Genomic DNA, 26,406 nt, shown 5'->3' with positions numbered 1-26,406 from the left:
TGACAACAAGCTATATGCTAAGAGCGAGCGTGACAGTAGCCGCGTTCACATGGGCAAAATATCTTGATCGGATAAATGGTTGGATTAAAATTTAACCGTGCACATGGGCCCAGAAAAACTTTTTCCAATTAGAACAAACGTTCACATGGGTCACACTTTTGGTCGGAATAAATCACTTGGGCATGCGCAGTAGTGTTGAAAATACTGTAAAAGGGAAATGAGTCCCACAGTAAACAAACCTTTGCTGTCATATACGTTTATGCAGCAGCTCGGTAATATACGAGACAATCTTCCAAGCGTGTTTTTATTAATGTTATGAATATTATGAAGCACCTGTTCGCTCATCATTTTATTTTTAATCCCTGTGGTCAGTGCTTTTTTTTGTGGAAGAACGGAGCTCCCAGGAGAGGCTAACACGCGTTAACAACATTAGCCTTGTTTGATAAACTCATGCGGGATATGCCGCAATCTGCATCTTGGCTGCACGTAAATATGTGGGAATAACATCAGCCTTTATTTTGTCGGGACACGACTAGAAACACAAATCCACGTGATTGTTTGAACAGTTTCTAAGGACTGAGCGACATTCTGCTTTGAAAATCCGCTGTGTGTGCTGGAAGTCCGAGCTCTGCTCGGACACATGGTTCTCCTGACAGCAGCTAACCGAGAGCGGCAGGACGGACCACAGTCGCACACACAAACAACAAAACGCACACGTAACAAAGCATACTCCCTCCCATCAAACACAAAGTTATTAATCCAGCTGCTCAGCTCACAGACACAGTTCGTTCGGTCCACCGGCACATGAGCCAGGACCGTGCAGGGTCCCGCTCCACCCCGGCAACCCCCCTCGTGAGGGGTGTAAGAGAGGCGGAGAGCCAGCGGGGCGAGAGCGGAACGGAGCTTCGCACCGGGCCTCCGCAGAGCAGCCGGTCGGTCCTGTTTGAGCTCCAAAGCTTTCTCTGGATCGTAACATCATCTATGCATGACGTTAAACCAGAGCAGAAGTGACACACGTTTACATGAACAACAATCGGATCAACAATCGGCATAACCCACCTATCTCGATCGGAAAGAAATTTTGATCCGAACGAGTCTGATCGGGCAGAGTATTCCGAACGGCATGTTTACATGGCGCATTTTCCTTCCGATCAGGCATTCTTTCCGACTACTTTTGCCCATGTAAACGCAGCTATTGACTCCCTGATCCACACCACCAGGATCTACAGTACGAACATTGGAATGTCATTCGGGCTTGAGAAATGTAGCCGAATGATGACAAAGAGAGGGAAGGTAATTCACACAGGAGGGGTGCTCCCAGATGGAAGAGTTACAAGTACCTTGGAATTCCACCATTTGCTCCGGGTTGCCATTTGCAAGTCCTGAGAAGCCAGCTTAAAGGCAAGAACAAGACCCAGGCATAAACAGCTACGCACTGCCAGTTATCAGATACCCTGCAGGAATAATAAGATGGCCAAAGGAAGAGATACAGACCACGGATGTAAAAACACGAAAGATTTTCACCATGCATGGAGGATTCCATCCCAAATCCAGCATCTTGAGACTGTATGCTAGCCGCAAGGAAGGAGGCCGAGGACTAGTGAGCGTAGAAGCCACTATCCAGGATGAAACATCCAAGATGCATGAGTACATCAAGCTCAAGGCCCCAACTGACAGTGTGCTCAGTGAATGTCTCAGGCAATGGGGAGCAGAGGATACAGTGCTGGAGGACAGATCCTCATGGGACGACAAACACCTGCACCGGACCATAACTGAAGTGGCTGATATCAAGAAGTCCTACCAATGGCTAGAAAGGGCTGGCCTACAGGACAGCACTGAAGCACTCATCCTGGCAGCTCAGGAACAAGCCCTGAGCACCAGAGCGATAGAGGCTCAGATCTACCACACCAGACAAGACCCAAGGTGTAGGCTGTGCAAAGAGGCGCCTGAAACAATCCAGGACATAACTGCAGGGTGTAAGATGCTGGCAGGTAAAGCATACATGGAGCGCCACAATCAAGTGGCTGGAATTATATACAGGAACATGTGTGCAGAATATGAACTGGAAACCCCAAGATCAAAATGGGAAACACCTCCGAAAGTGGGAGAGAATGAGAGAGCAAAGATCCTGTGGGACTTCCAGATCCAGACTGATACAATGGTAATGGCGAACCAACCAAACATTGTAATGGTGGATAAAGAACAGAGGAAAGCCGTGGTGGATGTGGCAGTGCCAAGCGGTGGGTACATCAGGAAGAAGGAACATGAGAAACTGGAGAAATACCAGGGACTCAGAGAAGAACTGGAGAAAGCACGGAAAGTGAAGGTGACAGTGTTGCCTGTGGTAATTGTTTCCCACAGTAAAATGTATGCTTTTTTTCTTTACATGTTGTGTTTTTTTTCTCTTTAATTCTCTCCTACATATGCATACAGCATGACACAGACAAGATTCAAGTCTAGTCTATATCAATATATTTTTTCCAGGTGTTAGGGTTTATGAGTTGTGTTCATTTTTAAATCTTTACATATAGCAAAAGATGATAGTTTCTGTACAAATTTTTTTTTCTAAAAAGTTTTTTTATATCAAAACATCCATTCATCCCCTCCTCCCCCCCTACCGGGCTGCGTGGGTCCTGGCCTGGGGGTCTCTCCTCCCCTCCCCTGGTCTGGCTGGTCGGGCTGGCGAGGATCTGGTTCCCCTCATGAACACACGGTTCACTTCGGCAACATGCATGTATCTCCACCCCCACGTGCACGTGCACACTGCCACACTGCTCCCTGTCTGCTTCATCCCTCCTCCTTACCCACAGTGTATTGATGGACAGATGTCTTCTGCTCATCTTCGTGTCAGAATTTCACCTTTGGATGTAATATTTGTCTTTCCAGCAGATCTGGTATAATTGTTACAGCTTAAAATAATAACTTATTCAAATCAGTACTTGTATCCCCCACTTTCTCACCTCTCTTCCTTTTATTCTCTTCCACCCCCCCCCCCCCCCTCTTACATTCTTCCCCTCTCCCTCCCCACACACACTAAATGTAACAAATAAATAAATAAATAAATGTAACAAAAGAAAAAATAATACAACAAAAAGGGGGTTATACAAATCTATACTCTGGTTTCTCGAAGTTCTATAACCTCTTTTTGTGATAGTAAAACCTGTCCAACAGAAATGGCCTTCAGCCCTAATCTGTTTGCTCAGCTGTTGGACAGAACAAGTTTAAAAAAAACACCCATTCATTAATTCATCTATCCATCTTCAGAACCAGCTGACTACCTTTCATTATCACATGTTGCTGGATCCAATCTACTGTTGGGCAGCACACAATCACACTCACATGCACAACTAGGGGCAATTTAGAGTCACCAATTAACCTATGAAGCGTGTTTTTGGACTGTAGAAGGAAGCGGAATTCCTGGAGAAAATCCAGAAATGCAGCTTTAAGCTGATTTTCCTTCAAATATGTCCTCCATCATGAGAAAAATGCTACAAAAACATGTTACACAATTTTTATTTTACTGTGTCTTTAATTCCACTGTTGACCTTTTTTTTTGACAACTATAAGTTTTCAACCGTTTAAGCAATTAACATCATTCATACAGCAGAGAAATGCAGCCTTGCGCTGATAAGCAATACTTCATAGCAGTGACGTGTTTTCGCAGTACACAATAAATCAGATGATTCTGCTGGAGAAAAAAAGCTTTGCGTCATTATATAATACTTTGCGGTAAACTTGTCTTGCCCACTTCCTGGGCAGAAAAATGCATTTGTTCATCAGAATAGGCCTACTTACCTTCCAGAGTTACTCCTTGGTCTTTCAGAGTACCCTTCACATGCATTTCATCAAGAAGAACTGATTCATTTACCGTATTTTCCGGACTATAAGTCGCACCGGAGTATAAGTCGCACCAGCCCAAAAATGCATTATAAAGTAGAAAAAAACACAGATAAGTCGCACTGGACTATAAGTCGCATTTTAACTTTCACAACCTCATATGACACAATCATTGCAAACTGTTTATCTCATAATTTCACAGTAATTTTTTCTCAAACTTATTTATTTATTCTTTTCATGAAGCATCATTGGCCAACTAATACTCTGTTTTCATCCTGTATTTGTAGAAACAGATGTCATTTTTATTGCATTTCTGAATCTATGAAATCATTGGAAAATAGATTATGTTGTTAGCCTTCAAGATCTTACTGTAAAAAAAAGTTTGCTGATTCTCTGAGTCACTTAACATACTCTTAACACTTAACATACCTCATACATCAAATTGACCCAGGAACATCATCTCTGTTCCTCACAAATGAACATAACAGGAGGGTTAACAATGTATTTATTTCAATTTATTTCTAATATAAGTCGCTGCGGAGTATAAGTCGCACCCCTTGCCAAACTATAAAAAAAAGGGCGACTTATAGTCCGGAAAATACGGTACTCAAATTCATTCGTGTTTGGTCTCCAGTTCTTCAGAGAGAATGTTAGACGTTATAGTGTCATAACGACCCATCATCATTACACAAAATTATTTTAATCTCATCTGTAAGAAAGATGTTTCTGCGTCCATCCATCACTACAACACTTACGCTTCAGCTTCTATAATTGTTTACATTGTTTAAGTGACAGCCCACTTATCGGAGCCATGTTGACTTTCAATCATCAGTTTCTTTTTCCTTTTTTTTTTTAAATAAAAAATAAAGAAGCATTGTGCTTCCTTCAGTAAACAGCTGCCTAAGGAGTCAGCAGTATTAATTTACTAGAAACAATTGAATCTGACTTTCTAAGTCTGATTGGAGCTCTTGGCATTTTTGCTGTAAAAATGTCAAATTACATTTTGCTTGATCTGTTTTGCAAAAGCCTCATGCTTTGCTTACCAGATAAGCTGTCACTTCCGCCACATGCGTGGGAGTATTTGCACCTGAATGAAGCAAATTACTTATGAAACTCATCAGTGCAGATAATAAAGGATTTGCAGAAGTTGCAAATTGTCTAAAAGTTTTTCCAGGCAGAATGTCAAATAATCGAGCGAGACGTAAAACATGAAACCAGGGAGCACTACAAGGAAACCCTGTAGAGGTTCATTACCACCAACGACAGGAGGAGATGGCTGCTCAGAAAATTATTGAACCCCCCAAAAGTCAAGCTGCCAGATGAAGAGAAAAAAACCTGTAATGCAAAATATGATTCCATTAGCTGCAGGGCAGAATATCAATTGCCTTGGTCTAAAATTTAATAAGTCGCTAATTGAGTTACCGTCCAACTTTTTGGAGCCTGCTTTGTCTGGCTAACTCACCGGGGAGTTTGTCCCAGCCTCCACAGACTCATCGCTGTGGTGTCTGACTCCCTCCTCCTTCCATTCCTTCATGATGACAGCGGCAGCCCAGATAAGAGGAATACAGGAGTCAGACTGGACTCACTGTCATTTCCCAAAGCTCCATGCTGCAGGGTAGGTCACATCAGACGGCAGATTACTCTGTGAAAGGACACATCAAGCCTAATGAGCCACAACCAGATGGAAGCAGATCATTAATACTGACCTGATGTTGGGGTCTCGGGGGGATAAGCTGGAATGAGATACTGTATTGCTGGCGATAAATGCAAAATTTGGCGATGCTGTATTGATGTGGCCCATGTGTTCTTATAATTTTTCATAATATAAAACAGGAAAGATCAACTTAACTCAAGAGGGAAATAATAAGTTGCCTGCATTATACACAAAGCAATGCATGCCTCCACTGTTTTCCCTTTTAACTCTGACAGTTTCAAGATCACACAAGCAGAAAGGCTTAAAAATTCTGATTTTGATATATGGAACCAGAACACTTTATTGCTGTAATCCCCATCCAGATGATTGACTGTACTGTATATCAAAACTGGACTGGTCACCCATTGAAAATGACTTATCTTTGTTGGAACCAGAAGCAAGTCAATTCAGTTGTCTTCGTGTACAAGGGATACCAAAGGAAGAGATACAGAACAGAGATGTTAGGACACGAATGCTCCTCACCATACATGGAGGATTCCATCCCAAATCCAGCATCTTGAGACTGTATGCTAGCCACAAAAAAAGGAGGCCAAGGACTAGTGAGCGTAGAAGACACTTTCCAGGATGGAACATCCAAGATGCATGAATACATGAAGCTCAAGGGCCCAACTAACGGTATTCTCAGTGAATGTCTCAGACAATGGAGAGCAGAAGATGCAGTGCTTGAGGACAGATCCTCATGGGAGGACAAGGCCTTGCATGGGATGTACCACCGGACCATAACTGAACACTGTAAACCCGGATAGTCCAATGAGCTCAAAAGTTTTATAATCACTGAACTCAAAAGTAACAAACAAGTTGAGTCAGCTTGAGTCACGCCCATGAACGTGAACTGACTAAAATATGCATCCTAGATTACATATTGTGGACAGAGTATTGAGGCTATTGTAAAATGCAGCAGTTTTTCCAAGCTATCAGTAGCTTGAAAAAGCTTTAAAATGTTTTTAACATTTAACATTTTTTTTTGTAGTTGTGAGCTGAGTTTCATGGCATCACAAATGTCAACCTGCGAAAACAGTTTTATTTTGACCTGGACAGACAGGCGCAGAGGATGCTGATCTTTTTGAGACAGAAAGCAGCACGAACTGGAAGGCTCTATGCGACATTCTGCACCTCTATGATAAACAGGTGAGGTGTAACTGCATGGGATAATCCACATTATGCATTAGTATAGGTAAAAGAAGGGCTGACTTGGCTCGGTTCACATTAATCACTGAGTGTTTCTAATTCAGTGACTGACTGTAAATGTTTACTTCACTGGAGAAAAAAAACATTAACGTTGATCCCAATGCATTTGTAAATATAAATGTAATATCATCTTATGTTTGGTGTATTTTTTTGAAATAACTGTACAATTTTAAGATAATTAAAGACTAGATGAACTGAACTGAGCCAGACCAAAGGGTGCAGTCATTTGATATGTGTTTGCGATATTAATTTGCGTTTGTCTCTGTGCAGCAAGAGCAGACTGCTGAAAGTCAAAGGTACTCCTGTCCTGCACTGGCTTCTAATATACAAACATGAGGAGGACCCACAATTCTTCAAAGTTTGGAATGTAAGTACTTTATGATGGATAATGGTTTATTCACTAAACAGTACCAGTGACAGTGTGCTGGTTAATACTCCAGCTGTGTAGGCAATACAACTTAACCAGAAAGTCGTGCCAAAGCAATGTCATGTGACAAAGCACATAGTCTCCTAAAATATTGCACTCCAGCTCATCTGTGCTCCTGTACCTGACCGTGGACCTCGCCTCTGGCTCGTCTAGGGTCCACAGCCATCCCCTATTTCATCTGGATGATGCCAATCTGCTGGACTTTAGTTGTAGTTGTTGAACTAGAAAATGTAATTCTTCTCTAAGAGTTCTGATAAATCGCCTGTCCGTCCTGGGGGAGGATCCCTCCTTCATGTGGACATCCCTGAGGTTTCTTATTTTTTTCCTGAGTCTTTTTATTTTTATTTTTATCTTTTTTAGTTTTTCCTTTCTGTGAAAGAGGGTCTAATGGCAGGGATGCCAAGTTTAGTTTAGTCTGTTTCGTTTAGTTTAGCCAATTCCTAATGTATTATGATTTCATGTTCTTGTACAATTGCCAGTATGAAGCCCATGGAGACGACCTTTGATGTGGCATTGGACTATATAAATAAAATTGAACTGAATATTTTGTTCTTAAGTTGCATTGGCAAGAAGGTGACATTCTTTCCAGCAGGTTGTGTCATTTTTATGGAGATGTTCTGTGCTGTAGTTGAAAAACTACCCCATAACAGAGACACAACCTGCTTGGTGGAGAGTAACGAATGCTAACTGTGAGAGCATGACATCAGGAAAGAGTTCCAGAGGGTGAATACTAGGTAAGCAGCTGGGCCGGATGGAATTCCTGGACGTGTCCTGAAAGGTGCTGACCATCTAGCACAAGCTGAGAGTTATGTTGGTGAAACTGGTTAGGTGAGGAGGGGTGAATAAATGTGATCCTGTTTTCAAATTGTCATGTTACAAAAGCTTTTGTTTATTTTTTGTGTACAGTGTCTTATGGAACCATGAGGACACTTACAAATAGTCTTATTTTGATTTCATTTGATTTCGTATTATATAAGCTCTGTTCTTCCAGATCCTTTTCAAGCAATAAATCAATCTCTATGTGACTTTAGTTAATGATCACTGTATTTAATTAAGGAAATGTGATTTAAGTGACTTTTATGTTTTGTTTTATTTTCTTTCTTTTTAATCTATGTATTTAATCATTTCTGTATTGAGTTTGATAAATATGTGTAAATTATTTATTGCTTTGACTACAATCCTTGAAATCATTAATTTAAATCAACTGTTATAATTTTCTTGATGTGTAATTTCTGACCTTCTCAATGACTTTCAATTTCAGGTTGTAGTTTTTGCATAAAGTTTCCTTCCCTCAAACGATCAATTCTTTCTTTAATACTACACTGTTTGTTTTTTTTTTTGCAGATTAAAGAGTCACCAGAGGCAGACATCATTAGCACTTCTGTTGGCATTCTGACCGTCAGCAACAACAATACAAGTTCAGTGCATTTCTGTCCGCTCAGTACAGCAGTTGTGGTGGAAGATGAGCTTGTGGTAATGTTTGTAGGGAAAGGGCAGTCAAAAAAAAAAGCAGTTTTATGTGGGAAAAGTGTAAAAAAAAAAAAAGGCTGATACACAATTTTTGCCTTTCTTGAAATGTAAGAATGCTCTTTTTTATAAAGTTGTATAAGGAAATGTACGACGGAGTTTTAGGGCCACGGTGAGGAAAAAAAATTCTGGCCAACGTGGCGAGATTAAAGTCGTCATGTCGACTTTAATCTCGTCATGACGAGAAAAAACCTGACACAAAGTTTCGAGAAAAAACTCGTCTTGTCGAGATAAAAGTCGAAATAAAGTTTCGAGATTAAAGTCGCAATGTTGCGCGCGAGAGAAAAAAACTTGTAAATTTACGAGATTATTGTGGAAGTGAGAATGCAGAGAAGCAGGTGAACGCCGTGCAGCAGCAGATCAGACCGACTAAACGTAGTTGAACAGGTGAGCTGAATGTTTATTGATAACGTTCCAAATGTCTGGAAGCTCATTTGTTTGATTTACAAGTTATTAAAGTTTTATTTATTGATGGTTGGTTTGCAGGATCTCTGCCTCCATACTCTGCAGCCCGATGATGAAGCCGTCATCGGGTGTCCCTGCAGCTGTCTGCTTCAATCCTTTCTTCCTCCTCCAAAGACCAGATCTCTATGTTTGTGTGATGCTTCCGTCTGAGGAGGAGAAGCACTTTTTGCCTTTTTCAACGTTGTAATGCTAATATAACAGACTATTTTCATTCATCTTTGTTTTTTAATGATCAAACGGGTCGCTTCATCTGCAGGAGGGGGCGTATGTAACACTGTTTACTTCCGCATTGGTGTTCGGATGACAGATTCATGACGTAATGTGACAGATGAACTTCAGGTTATGTGAATGAAAAGGAGAATAAAGGCTGCAGCGATCCTCTACACCCAAACGTGTCTCTGAGCTCCTTATTTTACAAATACCCGGAAAGACGGCTCCACTAACAATAATCTGATTTTGAGTCGCCAAAAGGTTCAGCATCTCTTTGTTTTAAACCTATAATCCGAAAATAAAGCTTCACAAAAGGCTCTACATATTTCATCTTCAAGCTAGGCTCCGATAAACAGACAACTTCGGGGTTTTCTTCTTGTTAATCTATGACTTTTTTCCCGTAAATTTACGAGTTTTTATCTCCTAATAAAATTACTTTTTTTTGGTGGCCATAAAACTCTGTCGTAAACTCTTAAATACAAAGCCACTAGCTCACTAACAGCCATAACATTGAATACTCCTGAAAGACTCAGCTTCACTGCTCGCGCGCAACATTGCGACTTTAATCTCGAAACTTTATTTCGACTTTTATCTCGACACGACGAGTTTTTTCTCGAAACTTTGTGTCGAGTTTTTTCTCGTCATGACGAGATTAAAGTCGACATGACGACTTTAATCTCGTCATGTTGGCCAGAATTTTTTTTCCTCACCGTGGCCCTAAAACTCCGTCGTAGAAATGGTGTAAAAAAGATTGGTGCTATTTTTTTTTGCTTCGCTTGAAGACTGATTTTTTTTTTTATGGCTTGTGCACTTTTTTTTTTACACAAATTGTGCAGTGTTTTACATTTTCTAGTACCACAAGTTGTTCAAATGTACTTGTGTAAGGTGGTTTAAAAATAAACTTGCAATTACAATTCTGCCTCAGTTTTTCTTTTGTAAGAATGGTCCTGACTAAGAAGGACAAATGAGACTCAGTTTAGACTTCAAATGATTAATTTTGAGTTGAGATATATTAAAGTTTTTTAGTTAATTAACTAATGTATTAAGGTTCAATAAAAACAAAATATTCTAGTTTATTAAAGTAAGAATCTTTAAGTTAGTTAAATAAAAATGTATAGTTTACTTAGTTAAATTGTTTTATTTTATTCAACTCAAAAATTTTAAGTTCAAATAACTTATACTTTTTAAGTAAGATAACTTAAAATTATTATGTAATCTGTATTATGTAATTTTGAGTTCACTGAACTTATTCGGGTTTAGAGTGAAGTGGCTGAATCAAGAAGTTCTACCAATGGCTAGAAAGGGCTGGCCTACAGGACAGCACTGAAGCACTCATCCTGACAGCTCAGGAACAAGCCCTGAGCACCAGAGCAATTGAGGCTCAGATCTACCACACCAGACAAGACCCAAGGTGTAGGCTGTGCAAAGAGGCGCCTGAAACAATCCAGGACATAACTGCAGGGTGTAAGATGCTGGCAGGTAAAGCATACATGGAGCGCCACAATCAAGTGGCTGGAATTATATACAGGAACATGTGTGCAGAATATGAACTGGAAACCCCAAAGTCAAAATGGGAAACACCTCCGAAAGTGGGAGAGAATGAGAGAGCAAAGATCCTGTGGGACTTGCAGATACATACTGACAGGATGTAATGGCGAACCAACCAGACATTGTAGTGGTGGATAAAGAACAGAGGAAAGCCGTTGTGGTGGATGTAGTGGTACCAAACGATGGCCACATCAAGAAAGAAGGAACATAAGAATCTGGAGAAATACCAGTGACTCAGGGAAGAACTGGAGAAAGCCTGGAAAGTGAAGGTGATTGTGGTGCCTGTGGTAATTGGAGCACTCGGGGCAACAACCACCAAGGAGTGGAGACAGCAGATCCCTGGAAAGACTTTAGACCTTTGTTAAGACAAGTGTTGACATAAATACATATATAAAACGTGGTTCTAATACTGGTGACTACTCCTCTGTTAGCTTTCATCAATATTATTATCCATGTTTTCCTTTATTACAACTAATGAATATATCTGCCTAATTTAATGTCAATTCTGGGTTGCAGTATTTAATTAATAGCCACTGATGGTGTCTTAGTATTATTTGGAAATACTTTTAGAGACTTAAACTAGAGAGGCATGCAAGCAGCAAATACACCTCTTTTATGCAGCATTAAAATACATGGAACACTTTATTCTGCCTACTCTAACAGAGGCTTTTATATTTTATACTGCTGGCTTGCATTCCACTGTGTCTTTGTTCAGCATCATTGGCATTCTGTCTGCAAAAGTGCAAGCGTTGCACCTGTACACTACAATCCCAGTACAAAGAAAAATAAGGAGTTTCTCTTTTTAAGAGTCAGAAAGGAAGGTTTTGTGGGTTTTGTTGATGTTGCTTTAAAGCAGTGCTTCTAAAATAGTGGGGCGCGCCCCCCTTCTATATAAATGTATTCTTTGTCTGCCTGTCGTTTAGCTGATGTCAGTATTTGACATAAAGACAGCAGGTAATGCAGCAAAACAGCTGTACTTTATGAGATCATAAATAAACAATCGATCACTTAAAAAACAATCAGCACAATGTTTTTTACCTATTTCTTCAGACTAAAAACGTTAGATATATTGGTGCTGCTGTGTTAATGTTTCAGATCAATTTACATGTGATATTATTTATGGATTTAATTATTTTTCTTAGCATCAAATGGTTCAGTTGGTCAAAATGTTTCTAGTTTTGAAAATGAATGACAAAATTCTTTTTTTTTTAATTAAGGGAATTTTAGCTTCTTTTCTGTATTAGACTATAACAGGGTTCCTGTGTGGATAAATAACGTAATATTTGTTGAGAGTGGATTTATATTGCTTTTTTTCCTTTTGTTAATGCTAAAAGACACAATTTTAGTATACTTACACAATTTTTATAGATCCTAACCTAATGTATTCTCACCGCCGTGAGTGTGTGTGTGTGTGTGTGTGGGGGGGGGGGCTTCTTTCTCTTAGGGGGGGCCTTGCAAAAAATAATTGAGAAGCACTGCTTTAAAGCAAGTATCTTTCAATTCATCACTGCCTGCATTGGGATAATACAAAATATTAATAACATCTATGTTATTGTTGAAAAAAGCTCCAAACAGAAGCTCTTTGCACTGTAAGAATACTGTAGTTAATTTGTTAAAGTTAAAAGTTAGTCACATTAGATGTCACACACCTAGGTGTGTGAAACTCTCCACATTTTAGCCCTCCCCTGGAAGAGCAGTGAGCTGCAGTTAGAGCAAGAGTGGGAACCATTTGGTGATCTAATCCAACCCCTTAATGCTGAGCATCAAGCAGGGAGGCAGGCATTGGGTCCCCTGCACTGATACAAAAACAATTCAAAAGCATTGCCCTGATCCAACCACATCAAACTTCATGAACTGCAGGTTGAAAAGAAATTATGCTGGACAATAAAAAAACGTTTACACAGGTCGCTCTATCTTGAGTTATATTCTGATTCTGATTCTGATTTTGAACCAGATGAGGGATTTACTATTCCTGTTCCTCCAAGCAAGACATTCACGTCAAAGAATTGTGAAATACATTGGTCGTCATCCCCAAATATGCGTCAGGCAAAACTGTCTGCCTAAAACACAATTAACACAGTGCCAGGGCCCACTAGGATGGCAGTGACTCATGTGACCATGTCAAGACAAGCATGACCTGGGCAAAATGTGCAAAATTAATTTGCACAAAGCACAGTGTGATGCCATGTCACTCTTGTGCTGTGTAGATGTACAAACACATACACAGTTCATATTGCAATTGTGATTTTGTTGTTTTTCTGGTTCACAGTGCATGTATCTAAAACAAAATTTCAAGATTATGTTTCAATCTTATGTAAAACTGTTGCATTTTATATGTTGGTATTTCAAAAGTAATACAGTAGTGAAAAGTGAAAAAAAAGTTTGAACCTGTTTATTTTTTAAGAAAAAAACGAGTGAATTATCTAATAATTGAACCTGTTAGAGGTAAGTAACACCATTTCACTTAATATTGATAGAATAATCAGTAATGGAGTTAGCAATGAAATGTTTACACTGCTTGTTAGGATTTTTTGGGTTTCAGACATCTTTTGGAATATTTAACATATATTTAACAGAAAACATCATCTCTGTTCCTCACAAATGAGCATACCAGGAGGGTTAAGGAACCACAGCAGACATTGTAAAGGTTTGTATGAAATCTTTCTCTCCATTTAAGACTTGTCTGCTTTGTTCTGTTTGTGCAAATTGATGTTATTTGATTACTGCAGCATGGCAAAAAGAAATTCTTTATGTGTGTAGCACAGCATGCTGTAGAAGAACCTATCTAGTGTGATACCAATCATCGACTACCAGGAGTGACTTTAATGACTGGCTGTCTATAATTGATCTCAGCTTAAATGAAATTAAAAGAAGGGTGTCAGAAAAAAAAATTAAAAAGTACCCCTTCTTGGTGAAAAGTGTGAAGACTGTCCCACAATTTTTCAGTTCTCTAGTATTTTTACAAATGTTTGCTACTTCTGTAAAAGACATATAGTTAAAAAGGGATTGAATATTGGATAGAATATTGTGAAAGGTCCGCAAACCTTCCAAGAAACCTACGACAGAAAATACCTTCCTTTCAACTTGTCGTTTGTGACAAAGTGCAGTAAGAGCTGTTCCTTTTTGTCTCTTTTGAGGCCAGTTCCAGGAAAATCTTGTCGGCAGTTTGGATCACAGAGTAGCCATTGATGGTTTGTGTTGCTCTTAGTCTAAGTGCAATGCTGATTTAACTCTAGAGTTTCTAAACAACCTATTTGTTTTTGCAAGTTCACAGGGCCAGGTGTTTTGTCAACTAAAACATCCTTACAAAACTAAATATGCTGTGTCCAGGGCCAATGCCAAGAGTCAATTTTAAAATCGTACCTGTGGATTCTTTTTCTTGATGCATCTGATCGGAAATGGACCTGATATTGTGTCCAGAGCTACGTTCACATGTTCAACTGACCACTTTTAATGAAAAGTCTACATAAAGGCACATTTTAGGCTTCTGCGTTCAAAACTCTTGCATTCACATGCACCTAGGTTTTATGTCAGTTTTCTGGCTCAACGTACAAAAAGCATGGCCATTGAACGAGCGTTACAATTTAAACCAGCTGAACTTTGTCTAATCAAGGTCTTGGATTTGGTAGTGATGTATGGGTAGTGTCCTTTTAGTTCGCAGAAAAGAAAACTGTTTGAAAATTGACAATGAAAGAGAATTTAATCATTGCGATTTGTGCCCAGGCAGAATTCTATAACACCAAGATTTCATATATTGGCAAATAGCTGTAAAAAAAAAAAAAAGAAAGAATGAAAAGCCTGGGGCAAGATTCAAAGATTCGCTCTAACAATACACTAATCTTCCAACTGTAGGTAGAGTCCAGTGTAAACACTGTATGTTAAAAGTGCCGTATTCAGCGCATTCTTGAACATGTACGACATGCCCGGTGTGAACATAGCATCACAGCTACAGCAGCTCTGTGATGAACCCATTGTTCAGTACATCAACCTATAATAATTTTACTTTTGCCAACTGGAGTTTTAAAAATGTAAAGTTTCACCAGTATTGTTTTTACTCCCACACCTCCTTTGGACAGGTATCCCTGCCCTCAGCAGTGTACATTAACTACATGCAGCTGTTCTTCACTCGAGCCCAGCAAAGAGTTGGGTGACTGTTTATAGGCACTAAGGCTGAGAGCCAGGAGACTACACAGAACGAAATAATAGTGTTTTGCAAAGCTGGCTTCTGAATAAGTAGTGACGCCGAGTATGTCAGAAAGGTCTAAGAATGGCACAATAAAGTCAGACTGACATTTACAGGTTAAGCAAATACCCCTCTGGTACAATTATACCAAACATGAGCTGTGCTGCTTCACTGATGCTGGTGTTTATTTAACTTCGGCCAGTGAAATGGAGTTCTTACAGTCACATAACAATAATGCAGTGCTGACATGAAGATACAGGGATGGTAAAAAAGATAAGATTGGTATACTTCATGCAAAGAGTGAATTATTTTGACATTGTCTATCAATCATGACCACATAGATGTTTACAGTTAGTCATCGTGAGTTTTCTATTCAGTGACAATGAGGGAGTACACTTTGGTAAAATCAAACATGTTTTACTTTTCTTACATAGATTAACAGTTTTTACCATTCAGTTGACCCAATCCCACACATTCTGTTACCTAACTTGAACTAACCCTTTAACACCAGAGTTTTAGCTCAAGTGTTGACATTCTTACGTTCTTCAATCATTTATACAATTAACGTAATTTTATCAGATCTCTGATAAAAGGTTATGAACCGGATGATGATAAATCATGTAATTGAAAATGGTTCGGTGGAACAGGGATGAGATCATATAAATTCGCTTCATTCCACTCCCTTTCAAGCAATCTTTGAAATCAAATTATCCTAAGTTTGATATGTCTTTGTATGAATGTATAACTGCTGATTTTATTGTTTTATTTATTATTCTTACTTTGATTGCTTGAAATAAAATTTTAAAAATATCAAATCAAATAATTCCAATAGATTCTGAAGTGGAGAAAAGCCACTTTGTGCTAATATGCAACACTTTACAGAAGACAAGTGTTGACATAATCGACACAAAACTAACTGATTGTGGTGCAGATAATCACTTTGCATATCGATGCAAAGCGGTTTTCTCCGTGTCAGAATCTATTGAAATTACATTAATTCCGTAGCTCAAAGAGTGTGTGTTGTTCTGTTGCCACCGGCGACATCTCCAGTGTTAAAGGGTCAAATCAAAAAGTACCAAATGTTGCACTTCCTCAACAGACCAATAGAGCCAGGCTGCAGAAGAAAGACATTTTTTTTGTAGATTCCCGATGGCCAACTTTAATGCTAAAATAAAAGTATGTATATTATGGTTTCTAACTATGTTTGTGGTTTGACCCAAAGGATAGGCAAAAAAAAGTAAATCAATTTTACTGAGGAAAACTGCTGGGGAAAACATTTGTCTCGCATTTTGCCACTGTCATTGTTTTTGATGATTCCCACAAAACATAGTTCATGCTGCAGCAGTAGAATCTGACAAGGAGTAAGCTCCCAAAAATGGTAAAATGTCCTGGATGGCTTGTCTTGGCTTGGCTTGTCCTGGACTCAGGCAGGTGTGCACGTCCTCATGTATTTAAATGCAAACCCTGTGGACAATTGTATTTTTGGTGTTTTGACACGTTCTTGTAGCATTTTTCTGATGATGGAGGACATATATAAAGAAAATTAAGCTCAAAATTGTATTTCTGAGTATTTCTTCATTCAAACTGTTGTGAATCAGGAGCAGACAAAAAATCAAAAAGGGATCATTTGTGACGTAGAAAACAGCCTACAAACACACCTACACCACTGAGGGCTGTAACAGTCAGCCACAAGCTTTGCTCCACAATGGGGGGGGGGGGGGGGGGGGGGGGGGGGGGGGGGTCTGCCGCTCTGCAGAAACCATGTCCTAGACAACGACACAGGCTTTGGCTTTAACAGACCAGACCATAGTAAAAAGACCACTGGGAACGCCTTTAAAATGGCCGGAGTAGGACTTTCAAGCAATAAGATCCAGCCTTCATAGTTTGCAATTGAAGCTATGATTCACAAAATTTTCCCATTGGTATTGATTTTTTGGACTATTTGTACAATCATGCAGCTGCTGTGTTGTCTGCTAACTACTGTAGAAGGTCGCTCATTGATAGCCTTAGAATGTCATCAGGACTGGAGTTTTATCATAACAAACTTTAATTTAGTAATGGCATTGGCAGCCATATTGACTTTGAAGTTTTTCTGCACTGTCAAGTTATAGCTACAAGAAAAAAACAGTTTCAAAAGCCATTTAGAACATCTTATTATCCTTCAAAACACTGATAAAGGATGAACTGTTCTCTGCAGACATGTTTCTCCTACTTTCAAAGGATGCGTCATTTAAATCGGATGTCAAATTACAAAGCCATAGTCTAAAAAGCCATTAATTTGATGATTTATGAAAAATGACATGGCTTTATGTTCTGCATAGATCACCTTCTGCAGAAAATTACATTTGCATACATAAGCAGATTACACTGACATATTTAATCGATACTGCTTAACTTCTTAAGGCTATAGACCATTCGAAAATGTCATTGTGTTTCGGATGTTCCAAGAAAACAAGTTTCCAGGTATAACAGATTCATATTGATAGTAAAAAAAAAAAAAAAGAGTTCTTACTCAGAAATTGAAAAAGTCTGCCACATTTCCAAAAAAAAAAAGTAAACCACTTTTTTAACTTTCAAGGAAAAGCTTTAAAACATTTCAAAAAGCTTTCAGCTGGTCCTGAAGTGCCTCAGTGAATTTATGAAAAGGACCTTTATTGTAAATATATTCCTTTAAAGGTCAACCAACCTTGTACACACAAATTAAAAAGAGCGTATTCAGTATGTCTTATCTTTTGCAGGACGTAGAAATTATGTATCAAACATTGGATTCAGGTTATCAAACTACGGCTTTTACCTTTGAGCCTCTGGCTTTTGAAACGCTTGAGGATATTTTGTGCTCAAAGCCACAGGCCAGTCAGTTAGATGTTTCAATTATCTGCTGAGATATTTCAATTATTGTATGAACAGTAGCCTATGGACGAAGGACATTTATTTTATTCACTTGGTATCTAAACATTGAAAATAAAAAGTAATACAGTGTTGCATAAAGTGTTATAATGGAGTATTGGGTTATAGTTTGGCTTCATCGGCCTTGAATGAGAATGCCATATGGGTCCTCACAGTTTTCTGCAACGTGTTTTTTTGTTGCACAAAGAATAAATATTAAATGACTCCTTAAGTATGAGTTTATGGTGACTTTGAGAACAGTAAAAAGTGCCTTCTCTTGACACTAGCTGGTAAGGCTCCAGCAACCCCTTGACCCTTGAACAAAAAACTAAAAATAATGTATGGATCTCCCTGACCTGCCCAGCTTGTTGTCAAACACAAAACCCAAACTATGTCCTGGAGACGTTTTAGTCCGAACGATCATGTCTGAACCATTTCAGTCTGGCTTCTCTGACTTATAAAACCTCTAACATATGCTGTCCCTCTGATGTAATCATTCGCGATCCTAGCCATCTTGGCCAGTCCAAAAGGGAACCTCAGCATCTTCATCTCTGCTCACTCCAGCTCTTGTTTCTTGCATTTTCCTCAGTGCTATCATCTCCAGGCTAAACATGGCTGGTCTCACCACAGTTTTGAACAAATTTCCCTTCCTGAGTTTTCTGAACCAAAAACAAAAGGTTATATACAGTATATGTGTCAGCTCTCCATATTTATACAATTTCAAATTGAACTAAGACAATTAATAAAGTCAATTGAAAAGTCAATTAAGAACTATCTAAATCACAATTTTCAGTCAATAAAAATTAATTACATCATAAAATGCAATGTCAAAAACAGACACACACACAAACATAATAGCAAAACACACAAAAGCATAGGGATTGCAAAAAGTTATGTTCAGTATCTTCAATTAACTGTAATGACGACTGTGTCACGGTGCCCCCGGCTGACTCCCCCCCCTCATCAGCTACACCTGATGCCTCCAGCTGCACCTCCTCATCCTCGTCGGGCCGCAGGTTCTTAAGGAGACCACGGACCTGCAATCAACGCTAGTTCGTTGTACTTCCTCGGTGCATCTCCTGGCCTTGTAAAATTCTAGTCTCATGTCTGCCTTGTTCCATGCTAACCCAGTCTGTCTTACCTCGTCTCAGGATCCCATCTTCGCTTGGACCTTTCTGGTGGTTGCTCACGCCTCGCTGTCCACGTTCCTGTCGCTCCTCTGGTTTCAACGGTTGACGCCGCCAAGACCCTCCAACCATCTCCGCTGCCTACCACAGGAAACCTGGGACTCAGCTTCATCCTCGCAGCCTCATTAAAACCTGTTCCTCGTACCTCACTGCTTGCCTTGTGTCCTTCCGGGTTCCAGCAATTGAGTCAGTCTCTGCCTGCTAACCATGACATAATGTCCATATTGAAAAACCGCCTTTTGGGCTTTTTTTGTGTTCCTGGTCAATAAACTGAACAAATATATAAACACAACACTTTTATTTTTGTTCCGATCTGTCATTAGATGAACTCAAAGATATGAAATATTTTTACATACACAAAAGAACCACTTCTGTCTATAAAAAACAAAACAAAAAAAAAAACAATGAAGGCTTTCAGTGCTTTATAGTGCAGAAAATATGGTTATGTGAGAAATGTCCATCCCTCCATTTTTTTATGCAATGAATTGTGATTCCTGCAGGACACAATTCATTTACTAGTCCTAGATTATGTGGAATTACACTCTGATGGGGTTATTCATGGTGGTCGATAGGTGAAAGACACATTTACATTTAAGATACAACCAACAAAAAATCCTGGTACAAACTAACAAATCATGAAGCACTAAAAACAATCTCGGAACAAATGAACAAATACTAAAACACAACAGCAAATGACGAAACCCAACAGCAAATCACGGAACAAATTACAGAGTCCTGAAACACAACTGCACATCAAGAAACACAACAGCAAATCATGAAAGACAACAGCAAATCCCAGAACAAATGGCCGGCAAGTGCAAAACACAACAGCAAAAGAAGAAGAAAACTTCAACAAAGGCGAGCAGCTGCTAACAGCTTTCATGATTTGCTGTTGGGTTTCGTCATTTGCTGTTGTGTTTCGGTATTTGTTCATTTGTACTTAAATGTAAGCGTGTCTTGGACCTCTCGGCCACCTTAGTTTTTTCTGTGACTCAAAAAACTATAACAAGCAGTTTTTTTTTTTTTTTTATGGGGGCCAATTTACAACTGAGGTTGTTTTAAGAGGCTACACAAAAAGCAAAACCACATCACACTGAGTTTTTCATAATTATGATTGTAATTGTCCAAATTGTTGTTCCCAGTAGGCCCACATTGCATAATATTGACCTGTAAAACTGACCAACGGATTCTAATGAGGGGCTTTCAGTGAAATCCTCAAAGTAAACAAGCAAAGAAGTAATGGAGAGGACCCCCGCCATTTGCAAGAACAGGAAAAAAACTGCAGACCCAGCAAGAGAAACCAACAAGCCATAAGCATGCAACAGTGTAGGCGCTAAGACAAGGACACATATCTTAAATTATTCTGCATTAAAAAATCTTTAGTTGAAGTTTTTATAGTTTTGATGATTTAAAAACTACAAATGTAAATGGTTAATAAACAGTTATTGGCAGTTTAAGGCTGTGTGACACAGCCACCACGTTCATTTTACGAAGATGAACCACGTTAAAAAGCATGAAAGAAGTACAAATAAACCATGCAAAGAACATGTAAATCTATATAGAACTTGAACCATGCATGATTATTGCGCTGTTTTATATGCAATTCATTGGTGATTTGTGCATCAATTATGTAATTTGAAAGAATAAAAGTTACCCATAGGAAAAATCTGTTGCTCATATGTTGCTTGATCTCGTCTCTTGAGATCAGTTTGAGCGTCTCATATTCGTATCATTCTGTGATCATTTGCTTCTTAACTCTTGCTCCTAAGGGTCCCTTAGGAGCAAGAGTTAAGCTATAATGAGAAAAGACATCACTGAGACAAATGAGGTTGAGTTGAGACAACTGTTAGAGCAATAATTGAGAAGTGGGAGAGACGAACCTAAGACGTTCATGAGACAAATCTGAGAAGAATGAGTCCTAAAAGAGATCTCATCATTGTCTGTCTGATGTCTCTTTCATGTCTTAATCATTTCTCTTAAATGTCTTACCAAAGCCGTTAATGAGAATGATATTTGAGATGTATTTGAGAAAGAAAAGAGAAGTTATTTTTATAGCAGTGGTAGCCACTCCTGGTCCTCAGGGCCACCATCCAGTAGGGTTTAGATGTTTCTTTGCTCCCCAGATGTGAATCAACAGGTGATTAACCACCTCCTGCAGAACTTGAGGAGGCAATTCAACCACTGCAGCAGATCTGTTGGAGCAGGAAAACAGCTAAAACATCCATAACAGTGACCTTCAAGGACCAGGATGGGAGACCACTGATATACAGTAACAGTAAAAACAATACTAGAAATGTAAATGCTTTACACTTTATTTGGGCAGCACCATCATCAGTACAGCATTTGAATTGTGGTAGCAGTATTAAACACTTTTTAAAATATTAAATGCATTAAGTACATGAACTGTGGCGTACTAAATGTGGCTGACATGATGGTAAAGAAAACTTCCATATTTTAAACAACAAACACACTGACATCACTGCTGAGGTACAAGGAAAAAAACAAGATTATGTAACCACATAAAAAAGTACCTGATAAAAACATTCTCCTAAACTTGCAGCCTACCAAATCCATGGACCAATTTGAGAACCAAATTAAGATAAAAAATAAGAAAAAAGATGGAAGAGAAACCAGTCTGCATACTGTAGATCATAGCAGTGGTCTTAGAACCTGCTCTGCCCTACATTTGTTGACAACGGCTTTCTTGAGCTTGGCCTCTTCAATTTGTTCCCAACCAGGTAGAGTGGCACATCTCAGGACATAAGCTGTAAGACAAGAACATTAAAATCTGGCATGAACAAATTGATAATAGACCGCACATAACAAACAAAGATAACACTTCAAGCTAGAAGCAAACTGTAGTTTTATAAAAGCAGCTGCATAATGCTACCATAAGATTACGTTTCTGTCATCCCTAAAAGCAGCCACACGTCGCTTGAGAGGACATCTGTTTCAGTTAAAAGAATTGAAATGCAGCATTCTATGGGCATTAACTATTTAACAAATAAGGTTCAAATCTGTTTCATTTAATTTTTCATGATACAGTCCAGATCAAACATTTAAGAAATTATCAAGTCACATTTTGCATGGTTGGCTCTTAACAAGGGAAAAATAATACCCATGTCTTAATTGGGACGCTGAGGGCTGATCGTGTCAGACAGCAAACTGTGGAATAAGATATTTCAACGAATATATATTATGGTATCATTAAGAATTTTGTGGTCAATATTTTTTGGATTGTTCAGAATATTTCCATTAGTTTTTTAAATTAGAGCACTTTGGCTTAGGTCTTTGTTCTGTTTGAGACTGAAGAATTATCCCTTAGTGGTACAAAAGTAAAGATTGGAAAAAAGTCTGTTATACTTGGAAAACTTCATAAAGCCACCCTTTAAATTGTATTTTATTTCTTTTAATGTGACACAATCTTGCTATTTAAATCAAATTACCCCAAAATAAGGATTTCCAAAGCTAAATTTTAGGTTAGCCAGGGCTGCTCATTCCTGGTCCTTGGGATCCATCACCCTGACTGTTTTCCAGATCCCCAAGCCCTGCTAGCTGTTGATCAGCTCAACCAGATGTCTCCACATTCTGACTGAATGAACACACCTGGTCCAGCTAATCAGCTGGAAATCAGGCAGGCTGGTAGATCTCAAGGACCAGGGATGAGCAGCCCTGAGTTAGATTAATACAAGATTAATAAGAATAATTAACTGCAGGTCATGATTAACTAACCACACCCAAAAATGAATCGCATGACAGCACTCATAAATATGTACCTTTGCAGAAACTCCAGGGTTGAAGCCAGCTCAGTTGGATAATGACGGTTAAAGCAGAAGTAGCTTCTGAACATCAGGCACAGTGCTGCAATGTTGTTGTGTACGATGGAGCGGTTCCAAATGAGCATGAACCTCCTTGGGGAAAAGCAAGACTGTCCTAAAGACAGAACAATGGATAAAGTAAACATGTCACTCATGTACAGTGTACAAAGACAAAACCTTTAGAATAATTTAACACTGGAAACTTTACTTACCACATACAATAACAGTTGGAGTCAACGGCACCTGCTGCAGCTGGACCTCGTCTGCATCTTCTACAAGAACATGGCATCCTCCTCATTAAAGTAGCAGAGCAGAAGAAAGCGCATCTCTTTAACATCTCATCTCTTCTGAGCAGCCACTCTGCTCTCCCCGCATCATCTGCAGCCTTTTAGAGTTTGGAAAAACGTCTTGCTTTCATCATTTCTGCAACAAGAGTGCAAACCATTTCCTTCCTTAGTCTTGGGCCAGGTCTCTTTCCAAAGACTGCACAAATTCCTCAGAAAACTTACTCCATGGAATTTCAAAGCTGTCCTCCCAGTCAATGTATGTACAGTCCTCGGCTTTTGGAAGATGTGGATGACGAACTCCTCGGTGACTATAACAAAAGTGATGATGATTGTGTTGGTGAGGTCTCAACAGATGATGATGTGCTGTTCTCTGGCGTTTGGTCTGCAACAAAAAACAAAAACAGTATAAGTGTATTAAGTTTACACTGTACTGTCAGTGTGTTACCCATTCATATTCATATCCACTTCTGTGCATTACAAAAACTCATTTGTAATGTTTGAGACTCACATTTCAATTTCCAAAGAGCAAGACGTTTCCGGGCTTGAACAGGTCTCAAAGCTGGCAGCAAGTCAGCCTCTTCTATGAATCGTAGATCCTCATACAACTCCATTTATTCCAATGGACTGCAAGTGTTCTTCCAGGATGTCTTTTGTGGCTCTGGTAGGACCTCCATAATGGCAGTGTGGAGGAACATGGGTTCTGATTCACTCATTTTCACGTGTAGAATTTAGATCACCTTGAATCAGAGAGGGGAAAAAAACATCATGTACACACATTTTATACAGCACAAAGTAAGATCTGGAAAGGTTTTTAAATATGATTTATGATTCACTAAAATCCTCGTACATATCAGTGTTGACATTTGTTAGTTGAGCATTAGCCTTAGCTACATCTGTGCTCTCTAAACATCTCCACCACTGACAGAGGGCTGAGAACATGTTTCCCTAATATGCATACTTACATTTTCAGATTATGCTTTCTAGACATGTGAGCAGTTAATGATGACTTTACTTTAAACACATGTCCATAACCAGTTTCAAAAGATGGCATGCCAGGCCAAACGTCTGCAAGATGATCTTTTAAACAAGATAAAAGCTTTACAGCGTAAAAATTGAACATACAGTGAAACTGCACATTTTGAAGTTTGGAATAATGGACTGTGGTGTCGTCACACTGTGATGGGACGAACCCTGCAGACCCTTAACTGAAGAGCAAAATGTCTTCCAACAGGAGTTACTGAGCACTCACGCGTTTGGAAAAATATCGAGGCTCATTCTCTGTAAACTCTGCACTGCAAATAACTCTTCAATGTCTCTATTTTTTATTACAAAAAGCACAAGTAAACCTTTGTAAAAAGTAATAATTACTTATACAGCCAAAGCCACCGCGAGTAGCCCAGACGTCTGCATTACTGGCGGAGCTAGCTTAAAACACCTTTAGCATTCAACTGAGTTCAGAGTTGGAGGGAAGAAATCGCAAACTTACCGTGCAAACTTCAAAGATTTTACTTGAATCTTTTCCAGACAAGCAAAAAAAATGTTGGAGATTCATCCCACGGATTGTTAAAACGAAGAAAAAATACGACAAACGGTCGTCAAAAGTCTCTCGTTCTCTGCACTTCTCCCGCTTGCAGATTCCGGCCCGTTGGTGACGTCAACCACAGAGTTTTCCCTCCCACCGTGATCAGCCAATCAGAAATCTGTGTCAAGTGAGGCTGTGATACAGTTTAAAATTCAAATCGGGTTACTCCAGGCTTCTGTTTGTTCAATATGATGCAGACTAAAATCAAGAAAACAGAAAATATTTTCAGCTTGTAAGGCTGCATGAAGGGTGATTTTTAAAGACAAAGATAAATTAACTCAAACTGAACCCCATAAATCTGTACCGCCCTAAAGTTGATTTAGTAATTTGATTAGTTTTATTTGTGTATTTTATTTGTTTGTTTCAAATGTAAAATCTATTTTTTGTTCACTTTAAGGTGATCCAAATATGATCCCAAATGTCCTTTATTTAGTTCAGACATCAATGTGTTAAATGTTTTATACCCACCAACATATAAGTGTGCGTATATGCACTTGTGCGTGTATGCATGTGTGCCAGTGCATGCGTGTGTTTGTGTTTAACTAAACCTAGCATCATTAACCCAACATACATTCTTGTTCATTTATGTTTATCTAAGCAGTCAAAAAAAAAGTTTATTAAATCGACACTGCAACGTTGTCTTGAAATTTCATGTTTTTTAAAAAGTTTCAAAAATATGTCTTTTGAGGACATGACCGTCTTAATGATTTAACTTTTTTTTCTTGAAATTGTAATTAAGTTATATAAATATGTAAGCAATAAACAACTTTTTTAAGTTGAACATAAATAAAATAAAAAATATTATTTTCTAGAGATGAACTGTAATGGTGTCATCATGAGACTCATTTTAGGGCTTGTACTACTCTAATTTTTCTTTTTGCTGAGACAATAAAAAAAAGGCTAAAACAAGATCTAAATTATTGAGCAACGAGAGACAGAACCATTGATGTCTTTCACTGAGACATAACTGAGATAGGAATTTGAAGTAAGGATATCAAATTGAGACATACTTGAGCGCAACATAATATGGCTCATTTTTCTCTCAATTGAGATCTGGAGAAGAGACAGTTGTGAGAGAATTTTGAGATCTCAAACAGTGCTCACTGTGAGACTTATTTCTCAGGAGAAATGTTTGAGAAGAATGAGAAAAGCAGTTTAGTCTCAAACAGTTCTCATTTATGTCTAGGAGACGTAAATGTGACAGAAACGAGATCTCATCTTCAGTTTTGCTTTGCTATGGGTATACATCAGTGGTACATGCATGAAAAGTCTGTTCAACATATGTAGACATTAGTGGATGACACGGGAGTGGATTTTTTCCTACTGTCTCGTCCCGCCCCCACAGAGTAAAGGCCCGTACACACCGGGACGAATATTCGCCAGGCGTTATTCGCCAGCGTTTTTCGCCACGTCTTTTGTGTTCACACCCAGGCGATTTTCGCTGATGATGAGACGAGCGAACATGCAATTTCATTCCCTGACATTAGATGGCGCTTAATGTAAAACAGAAATACTCCTGTACACAAGGTGGCACTGCGCAACTTTAT

General features: G+C 38.9%; 2 long non-coding RNA genes across 4 annotated transcripts; one reads left to right on the top strand and one right to left on the bottom strand.

Annotated features, from left to right (window-relative positions):
• The first annotated feature begins 18,920 nt into the window (after positions 1-18,920).
• On the top strand, positions 18,921-19,321 carry LOC105357938. Its single transcript, XR_911730.3, has 2 exons — positions 18,921-19,055; positions 19,137-19,321. It is a non-coding gene; the product is annotated as an uncharacterized LOC105357938 (long non-coding RNA).
• A 2,145-nt stretch (positions 19,322-21,466) lies between these two features.
• On the bottom strand, positions 21,467-25,167 carry LOC111946670. 3 transcript variants are annotated; one of them, XR_002872397.1, is made up of 7 exons: positions 24,764-25,167; positions 23,786-24,014; positions 23,500-23,659; positions 23,203-23,413; positions 22,949-23,105; positions 22,779-22,844; positions 21,467-21,937 (listed from the first exon to the last, which is right to left on the bottom strand). It is a non-coding gene; the product is annotated as an uncharacterized LOC111946670 (long non-coding RNA). The 3 variants fall into 3 exon arrangements; XR_002872396.1 differs by lacking the exon at positions 22,779-22,844 and having other exon boundaries at positions 24,764-25,163; XR_002872398.1 differs by lacking the exon at positions 22,779-22,844 and having other exon boundaries at positions 23,203-23,283; positions 24,764-25,160.
• Positions 25,168-26,406: the final 1,239 nt, after the last annotated feature.

The sequence above is a fragment of the Oryzias latipes genome, chromosome 20 (assembly GCF_002234675.1).
Source record: "Oryzias latipes chromosome 20, ASM223467v1".
Classification (NCBI taxonomy): domain Eukaryota; kingdom Metazoa; phylum Chordata; class Actinopteri; order Beloniformes; family Adrianichthyidae; genus Oryzias; species Oryzias latipes.
The sequence above is the reverse complement of the archived record's forward strand: the minus strand, read 5'-3'. Positions and strand labels throughout refer to the sequence as shown.